We start from the raw sequence: 8,576 nt of genomic DNA on the forward strand, positions 1-8,576 counted from the left end.
CTGTTCAATGGATTTGGTCCCCTTCAACCAGCTGTAGCTGTGCATTGATTGCTCCGTTGGCCAGGCTGAGGACACGGCAGCCACGCGGATGCCACACAGAGGCCCAGCTCGGCCCGCGGTCAGCTCCAAGTAAGCCAACACCCACCCCGCCCGCACCCTGGCTGCCCTTGGGGTGGCGTTCCTGGCCAACCCCACTGAGGCCCAGTGGTGGCAGGAACCTATGAAAATAAACGTGCATCTCCACATCAGAGCGTTCCTTGAAAATGTGTGTCCTGGAGCCTGCGCGTGGGGTCTGGGGCCTGTTCCCTGGGAGGCTGACGTCCCCGTCCCCCAGGCCTTTGCTTTCTCCTTCAGTGATCCTGGCCCCAGGAGGCCCTCTGCGGTGGCAGGTGTCCAGGTGATGGGGTGGCCTCAGGGACGTCACTGTGGGGTGGCTGGGGGAGGAGCAGGCTGAGTCCCTGCGCCCATGTGTCCTGGCATCACTGAAGCCACCCCATGTCCTGGGGCAGCCAGCTGTGGGATCGCCAGGCCCTGCTGGGGCTCCAGGTCCCATGGGGGAGGCAGGGCCTGGCCTTTTCTGCCCCCGCCCAAGAGCCCACATGTGTAAGCCCGCCTTGGAAGCCCCCTCCCTGAGGAGCCGGGGGAGGCCCGGTCTGCCCACCCTCCTGCCTGCCCGCTGCCTGGAGAAGCTCTCGGGCCCATGTGGAATGCCACACATCGCCAAGGACTCCGGGGCCTACGCCCTCATCCTCAGAAAGGAAAATGCAGGGCCTCTGTGCAGTCTACCACCCCCAGCACAGCTGGCCTGCCACCCTGAGAAGCTGATCAGTTAGCTTTTCAATTGATTAGGCACAGTCCACATCCATCTCCCAGGGTGGCCGGGCTGTCAGCCGCCCAGGAACGGAGGACCCGGCCTCACGGGAAGCCTTGGGCAGGGCCGAGACCAGGGCCAGTCCTGTCCAGGCACCCGCTCAGGAAGCCCAGACTGGCAGTGAGCCTTCAAAGATGAGCTGGTGGTTCAAGTCGGGACATGACCTTGACCGTGGGTGGGGACGCTTTGTCCACACTCGGGCCCAGCCCGGACCTTCCTGTCCACACCCACACAGATTCTGATCTGCGCTGACACCTGCCAGTGGCAATATCCCTGTGGCTGAAAGGCCGTGGCTGTGGGGTGGGGGGGTCCCTTCCCTGCCAGAGCAGGGGGTCCCACCATGCAGGAAGTGGGATAGGATGAAGGTCACCCCCAAGTCTGGCCCAGCCTCTGCCCTAAGCTGGCTGGGGGTAAGGCCCAGGCCACCCTGCTCCTGGCTACTCCCCCCACCCTGAGACTGTCTCCTGTCCCCCATGTCCACGCCGTGGGCATCAGCTCCTGAGTTACCGGAAAGGGGGCTGCTGCTGGTCCTTGCCCACCCAGCATGCCCAGCGGGAACTGCAGCCCAGGCCCAGGGCCACATCTGCCCCTAGTCATCACAGGTGACCGCGAAGAGGCTGTGTATGAAGTGACTGGGAGCCACGAACAAGCGCCTGGCAGAAGGCGGGTGACGGCTGGCTCAGGGGCAGGCAGTGGCCAGGCAGCCCTGCTCACCACCGTCTGGGGGTTCCAGTAAAGCTTTATTTATGGGCCCTGGAATTTGAATTCCGTGTAATTTTCACGGGTCATGAAATACTACTCTTTCTTTGCTTTCCCCCCTTTAGTCATTTGAAAATGTGAAAGCCAGTCTCAGCTCTTGGGCAGCATAAAAACAGCTGGGATTTGGCCCTGGGGCCTCAGTGTGCCACCCCTGGGCTGCATTAAATGGTCAAATGGGCAGCAAACACGCATGTTGTCTTGGTGTATGTGGAAAGCAGGGGCTCTGTTTTGTTGCTGTTATTAGCTGGTTAGTAGATGTTTGGGGGACAGATGAGGGGAGGCCCCAGGGAAACCCCTCACCCACCCATGGCCCATCCACACCTTCACTGTGCAGGGGGCAGCACGAAGGGGCCCGGCCCACCTGGCAGATGTGCAAAATAAGGGGCTGGTGGCAGGGCAGAGCCTGCGCCCAGGCCCAAGCTGCTGGGCATGTGCTGCGTCTTCTCTGCAGTGCGGAGAGGTTCCATCCTGGGTCCTGGCTGACGTCTGGGTCATGAGGTTTGGGGTGGAGCTGCCGAGGCTCCTCACCACGGCCGCCATATGGCTTCAGGCCTGACGCCCCATCTCCGGAGCAGGTGTTCACTGGGAACCAGCACCCAGCTAGGCAAAGGCCGCTCCCAGGGCCCAGGAAGCGGGGTGTGGTGTAGGGTCAAGGGCTCGAGGTGGGGAACCACACTTCCTCTTGCCTTACACCCCCGTCTGCTCATGACAGTCCAGGGTCTGTGTTCAGCAGGGCTGCGTGCGGCTGCCCGCCGAGTGCTTGGGCATCAGGGAGATCGGGGAGGGTGGGGCTCCTGCCCGCAGTCACACAGCAGCCCCGCTCTATCTTGGCTGTGTCCCCAGCCTGCCTCCTCCACTAGGGCCCTTGGCCGGGCTGAGCATGGAGCACTCAGTCAGCCACTTCTGTGGTCCTGCTCGTGGTCTCTGAGTTTTAGCTGTGCGGGCACCTGACCATCTTGCCTTGGGGTCCTGGGGCAGAGGGGCAGGTGGGGGGCAGGGCCCCATGCTGGGGAGGAGCCTTTGTGTTTCCCCAGCTCCGGCTCCATCTTTACTTCCCCCTGGGAGAGGGTCTGAATGCTCCTGGTGGCACCTGACGCAGCGGCCGGGGTGGCAGCGGGGGCCGACCCTGAGCCCCATGCTCGGGGGCCCTGCAGGGGCAGCCCTGGCCCTCCCTGTGCTGGAGCTGCCCTGCTTACCCTCGGCTGTCAGTCCCGGGATGACGTGTGCTCTGTGCCCTGACTGTGGGCACGGCCCCTGAGCTGCGCCGGCCCCTCCACTGCGGGCTCCCTCCCGCAGTGGTTTCCTACCGTGATTGCCCCTGAGGCCTGTTGGGGATGTTGATGGATCCCCAGAACATTCCAACTTCCCCAGGAGCTCAAGATACAGGCCTCCCCTGCCCCCTGCAGCCATGCAGCCTCATGTGGCCCCCTGGCCCGAGCACCACCCTCCTCAGGCCTTGCAGGCCAGGGTGCCTGCCGCGTGTCCACATGGTGCTGCTTGTCCCTGACACTCGGCTTGGGACCCTTGGATGGGGCCCCCATTCCAGCCTCATGCCCCGTGTGCCCGCCAGGCCTGTCCTCAGGCACATTTGCCCTGAAAGCTGGAGAATATTGGTGAGGGCCGTGTGCCCCCCAAGACCCTGCACGGGAGTCAGGGGCTGGCAGTGTCGGGAACTCTGCCTCCAGGTCTCTGGGCAGAAGCTGCAACCTCAGGGGCTTTGGCGGCTCTTGAAGAAGACAGGAAATGACGCGTCAGGTCTGGGGGTGCACCACCTGCCCCTACGGAGGCCAAGGACCCGGCAACTTTGGGAGGGGTTTCCTCTCAATCAGGGACCTGGTGCCCACAGCGGATGAGGGCGCCCCCACCCCCAGCCTCCCCATCTTCCAGGCCTGTGTCCAGTGGTACCAGTGACGTCTGGTTGGGGCTCGGGGTCTCAGGCCTCAGAGGCTGAGGGCCTGTGGCTTTTGGACGGAAATCCTGGCCCCAGCTCCTGCCTGAACATTCCTTTCCTACAAGGTGGCCCTGAAATGCCCCTTACATTTTCCTAAAAAAAAGGAAATGTTCATCTGAAAGGAAGTCTTCCTCCCTCTGTCCAACAACACCGAGCTGCTCTCCCAGCAGCCAGCCCCAAGCCCCGCTGCGTGAGAGGGGCGGGTGGTGCGGGGCGGGGGCAGGCGGGCCAGCGCAGGAGGGCCCCCCCTGCTGTTTAACAGCCCCCGGGAAGGTGGGGTGCTTGTGTTCAGTCTCAGCCTGGTTTGTCCGGGCTCCCATACCTCTGGAGACCCTCTCCCACCGCCCAAGACTTCCCAGGGCAATGAGAACAGCCTTAGGTGCCAGCAAGAGTCCCGGTGGGCTTCCCTGGGTCCCACGGCGGGTCTGGTTCTGTCCCACGTCCCCAGGCTCACGGCTGGGGACACGTGTGCACACCCGCCTCATGCCCACGCTCAGATATCCACACCCACGGGCCCCACCCCAGCCCACCGACTCCCCACACTGCCACGTTTGGGGTGGTGGCCTCCTGCAGGCTGGTGCAGGCAGGGGAGAGGCTGCTTGGACCCCGGATGGCGGGCCTGAGGTGAGGCTCCGAGTGAGGTGGTCAAGCCAAGGTTTGTGTGGGGTCTCCTTGGCGGGCCCCATGCCCCTCCACCCAGGACGCACAGAGGCGTTCCTGCGCTCCCTTCCCTGGGCCCACGGTCACCAGCCACCCCTGCTCTGCCTCCTCAATGGGCGGCATTACAGCCCCTGAGCCCTTGAAGCCCGGGGTCCTGGCTCCAGTCCAGCGCTGGTCTGTTCTCCACCACCAGGGGTTAGACCCATCTTTTCCAGAAGCTTCCGTAAGTGGGAGCACGCAGAACGTGGCCTCTGTACTTGGCCCCTCTGTCCCAGCTGCTCTCGGACTCACGCGCGGGAGGGCCAGCACTGCGTGTCTTGAGCAGCATCTCGTCACCTGTGCTGGACGCTGCCTTGAGAGGAGGCCTGAGCTAGACCCCCGGGGGAGGGCCGGCCTCAGCTCCGGGTCCGAGGTGGCGTGGTGCTGTGGGGAGACCATCCCAGCTCAGAAGGGGAGTTTACTGGCTCACGGCAGACAGGAGGGCCTCCAATCAGAGCGGGTCCAGAACCTGAAGCTCTGTCATCAGAAACTGTTTTTTCCCACATCCAGCTCCACTTTGTTCCAGGCAGGCCCCCTGCGGGTGGAGGCTAAGGGCCCCTGGCAGCCCCAGGCTCATAAACACAAGCAGGGTGGCAGCTCACCCAAGCAAGGCCCCAAGGGGAGCTGGGCCAGGGCAGCCGTGGGACTGCGGGCGAGCCCCTCGCTCTCCCAGTCACAGGCAGGGGAGGGCGCTGGGCGGGCAGAAGGGAAGGCTGCATCGAGGGGCCCCTGCAGCTGCCGGGCACTCCCACAGCTCTGCCATCGGTACTGGGCGGGTGGGGCTGAACTGCTTTGCTGTGCTCTGGCCCCACTTTATATCTGAGGATAGTGAGAACAGAAGCGTGAGAATATGGACGTTTAGCAAACCAGCACGTCTCATAAGCACAATGTAATGGAGACGCAGGACAGCCCCAGCGGGGCCCAAGGGGCTGTTCAGTGGACTTGAGCCCGTCTCCCAGGACTGTGCTGCGCACACAGTAGGGGTACCCCAGCAGGATGTGCTGAGATGGGCCTTGGCAGGTGTCTGCACCTAAGTGAGTGGGTTTCTCCCACGTCTGAGTGGGGCCTTGCCAGCAGGTCCCCAGGGAGATAGCCTAGGACATGTGCTCCAATCCGAAATTGGAGTGGAAAGTAAAACAGATCACGTGGCATTTCCCACCTATTTGCCCCCAGAAACAGGCTTCTTTCTGGAGCAAGCCTGATCCTAATTTCTAGATGAAGGGTTTCTGTGTCTTCCGGCACCAGCCCCTGGACACAATGCCTGATGGAATGGTTTGCGGCTTTTCAGCACAGGCCTGATGGCGCTAGTGATGAAACCAAAGCCCCCCTTTGGACTAAGTGCCCCCCTTATTCATAAAAGCGTCACCCCCGTAGCCAGACCGCCCCCCAGGTGAGTGGAACTGCAGCGCCCACGAGCTGCTGCTTGCCGCATTGGGCTTTTTCTACTCCCGTCCGCCTTCTCGCTGGCGTTGGGGGCTGCTGGGGGCCCGGGGCTGCAGCAGGGCCCGGGGAGCCCACACACCCTGTCCTTCTTTGTCCTGGCATCTCTCTGGAGGGCTCCAGGGCTGGACTGAAGGGGTGCTGCTTCTGAGTCCATCCGGGGATGCCCCCTGCCCCACCCAGGCCCTGGACCTCATCCCCCCAACCTGTCTGTGCTGGGTGTTCAGGCAAGAGGGGCTGCCTGGGGGGGCCGGCACTTACAGAATCAGTTTGCCATCTGCCTTGACCTTTACTGGATGGCGCATCCTTACAGGTCAGCTGAGCCCCCCTCTGAGAGGCCTCCTCCAATAGCTCCAGCCTTCCCAGCAGGCCCCCCAGCGCAGCCTGACCCAGCCACTCCCAGTGAAGATCACATCAGCTCTTAATTTAGATGGTTTGTAACCCATCCTGCCAATTGCCAACACAAAATAAACACAGCAGCTGCATTCACACGTCAGGCATGCACTCTCCCCCAAATGGACAGCCCCCTTTCCCTATGCCAGGAGCTCCCAACCTGGCAAAAGCCTGCTCATGGGACTGGCGGGGGCCGGGGAGGCTGGAGACCTCTGGTTTCAGGACTGGCCAGTGGTTCACCGAGAGCCCCCGTGCAACACCAGCCGGGAAAGGATCACCCGCCCCATCCGGTCAAGGACGTGTGCACAGCGTTTGATTGCCCAGGGAGGTAGAACTCGGCCACAGCAATGCACTTTCAGGACCTGCAGGAGGACAGCTCCCGCCGACACCCCCACTGCCGGCCTGGCCCTGGGAGGGCTGAGGGTCCCGGGTGCCACAGGGCAGCGCCCTCCCTGTGTCCTGTGCCCAGGAGCAGAGCCTCTGGCAGAGGACGGGGCAGCTCTAGATGACAACCTCCGGAGCTGCACAATCAGAGCCATTGATCTGAGTCTCAGCATGTTAATTGCAATGCTTGCTCACCAAGGGTCCTGGGCAGGACTTGGAGCGAGGAGTTCGCAGAGCCCATGTCCCGGGGACTCCCTGGTCTGAAACAGGCCTGCCAGGTGTCTGACGTGCCCTCCACAGGCTGGAGCCCTGAAACATGATTTATTAATGCGGAGCTGTATTAATTGTCTTGCTATATTAATAATTAATAATGGCATGCTAATAATTGCCGTCAGGCCTCGTCTATGGCTGCTCGCTCGCATCCTGTCCTGGGACAAGGGAAGTGCGCTTGCCCAAGGGCAGCTGGGGGCCAGTGGGCAGGCCACTGGGCGGGACCCATGCCCAGCAGGCGGTGCAGAGGGGGCAGCGCTGAAGCGCGTAGCCACTCAGGTGTGTTGGGGGGAGGGGTCCCAGGGCACAGAGAGGAGCCCAGACTGCCCGCTGTGAGCTCTGGGTTGCCCCGGCAGGTCTGCGGCGTGTGGGCCAGGCCGGCCCGGACGGGGGCCTCAAGCGGCATTCTCCAGCTCGGCGCGGCTCCCTTGGCGTCCGCAGCTTGGGCACAGCGGTCCTGTCACCTTGCCCAGGGCTCAGGCCTGGCACTTGGCAAAGGCAGGCACCCGAGGAGCTGTTTCCTCTTGAGGGTTCCGCCCAGTGTCTGTCCTTGGAAAGCACTGAAGAAAATGCTGTAAATTCCCACTCTCCCTGGTGTTGCTTCCCGGTGAGGCCAGGAGGAGGCGGCCGGGGCAGGGCCTTCTTTCCAAAGTGGAGGTCTGGAGGGCTGCCTTTGGAGAGCGCGGCGACGGCCCTGCTGGCAGTGGGCCAGGACCGGGGAGTCACGGCGCCTGAGGGGCGGGCCAGGCCTGGCTCAGCCACCTTCTCAGGTGCACTTTCACCCAGATTGCTGCTATTAGCCCCATTTTATAAGCTGAGGGCCTCGTCAAGGTCAGTGCCCATGGAACAGCCAAGCTGGGCTTCAAACCCAGACAGAAGTTTCCAGAACCAGGCAGCATAGCCACTAGGTGACCAGCCTCCTGTCCAGTAGCTGGAGAGGCCGGCACAGCGGGCCTTCCTGGAGCCCCCACCCAGCAGGCCTGTGCCCCCCACTGCTCCTCTTCCCTCATCGGTACATCTCTGCTCCCCTCTCCCACCCTCTCCCTCCCTCCCCCTCCGCCTCTCCCTCCATCCCTCCATCTCTCTCCCTTGTGATGATGGCCCCGGGAGGGGCATCAGAAGGGGCCCTGAGCATATGGAGCCCGCCCCTTACTGAGGGGGTGCAGGGCTGTGTCCCCAGAGCACACAGACACTCCGCAGCCCTGCCCCGCCTGCCTGCATGTGCTCTTGTCCCTGACCTTCAGCTGGCTACTCTGGGGCCACGGGACTCGGACAGCCCTGGGCCTGATGAACAGAAGCCATGGAACTTGCTTTTATTCCCCTTTGACATCTTACCCAGATGGCAGTCTCACCCCTGAGTGAGTGGCCCCTGGGCTTCTTGAGGCCCAGAGGGCCCCCACAAGCCACTGTCCTGAGATGTGTCCTGGGGGAGGGGCAGGACCGTCTAGGACTCCCCGATACTCACATTTAGAGGGAATAGGGGTGGGGGTTGCCTCTGGGCCCACTTCAGGGTGGGGCTTCTGCCCAGAGCATCTAGAGAAGGGCCCACCTGGCAGAGCTGGTCCATCCCAGTGGCTGCTGGGGGCCTGGGGCTGTGCTGGCACCTCGGGGGCCTCGGGGCGGGCCGCAGGCTCCCTCAAGCAGCACCTCTCCATGGGGATCGGCACCTGTGGGGCAGCGGGGTCGGGAGCAGCCGGGTCTGCTGTGGAACAGAGGCGGAGGAGCTGTTTGGGGTCCTGAGTGACCTGTGGGGCTTGGGGCAGGCGGCCTTCCAGGAGGAGCAAAGGCGAAGGGGTGTCCCATCGGGGC

General features: G+C 63.2%; 1 long non-coding RNA gene across 1 annotated transcript; it reads right to left on the minus strand.

The window, feature by feature from the left end:
• Positions 1-1,852: 1,852 nt before the first annotated feature.
• Positions 1,853-6,111, minus strand: LOC130683919 (uncharacterized). The gene is made up of 2 exons (XR_008998054.1): positions 5,982-6,111; positions 1,853-5,584 (listed from the first exon to the last, which is right to left on the minus strand). It is a non-coding gene; the product is annotated as an uncharacterized LOC130683919 (long non-coding RNA).
• Between the last annotated feature and the right edge of the window lie 2,465 nt (positions 6,112-8,576).

This window comes from Manis pentadactyla, chromosome 5, assembly GCF_030020395.1.
Source record: "Manis pentadactyla isolate mManPen7 chromosome 5, mManPen7.hap1, whole genome shotgun sequence".
In the NCBI taxonomy this organism is placed as follows: domain Eukaryota; kingdom Metazoa; phylum Chordata; class Mammalia; order Pholidota; family Manidae; genus Manis; species Manis pentadactyla.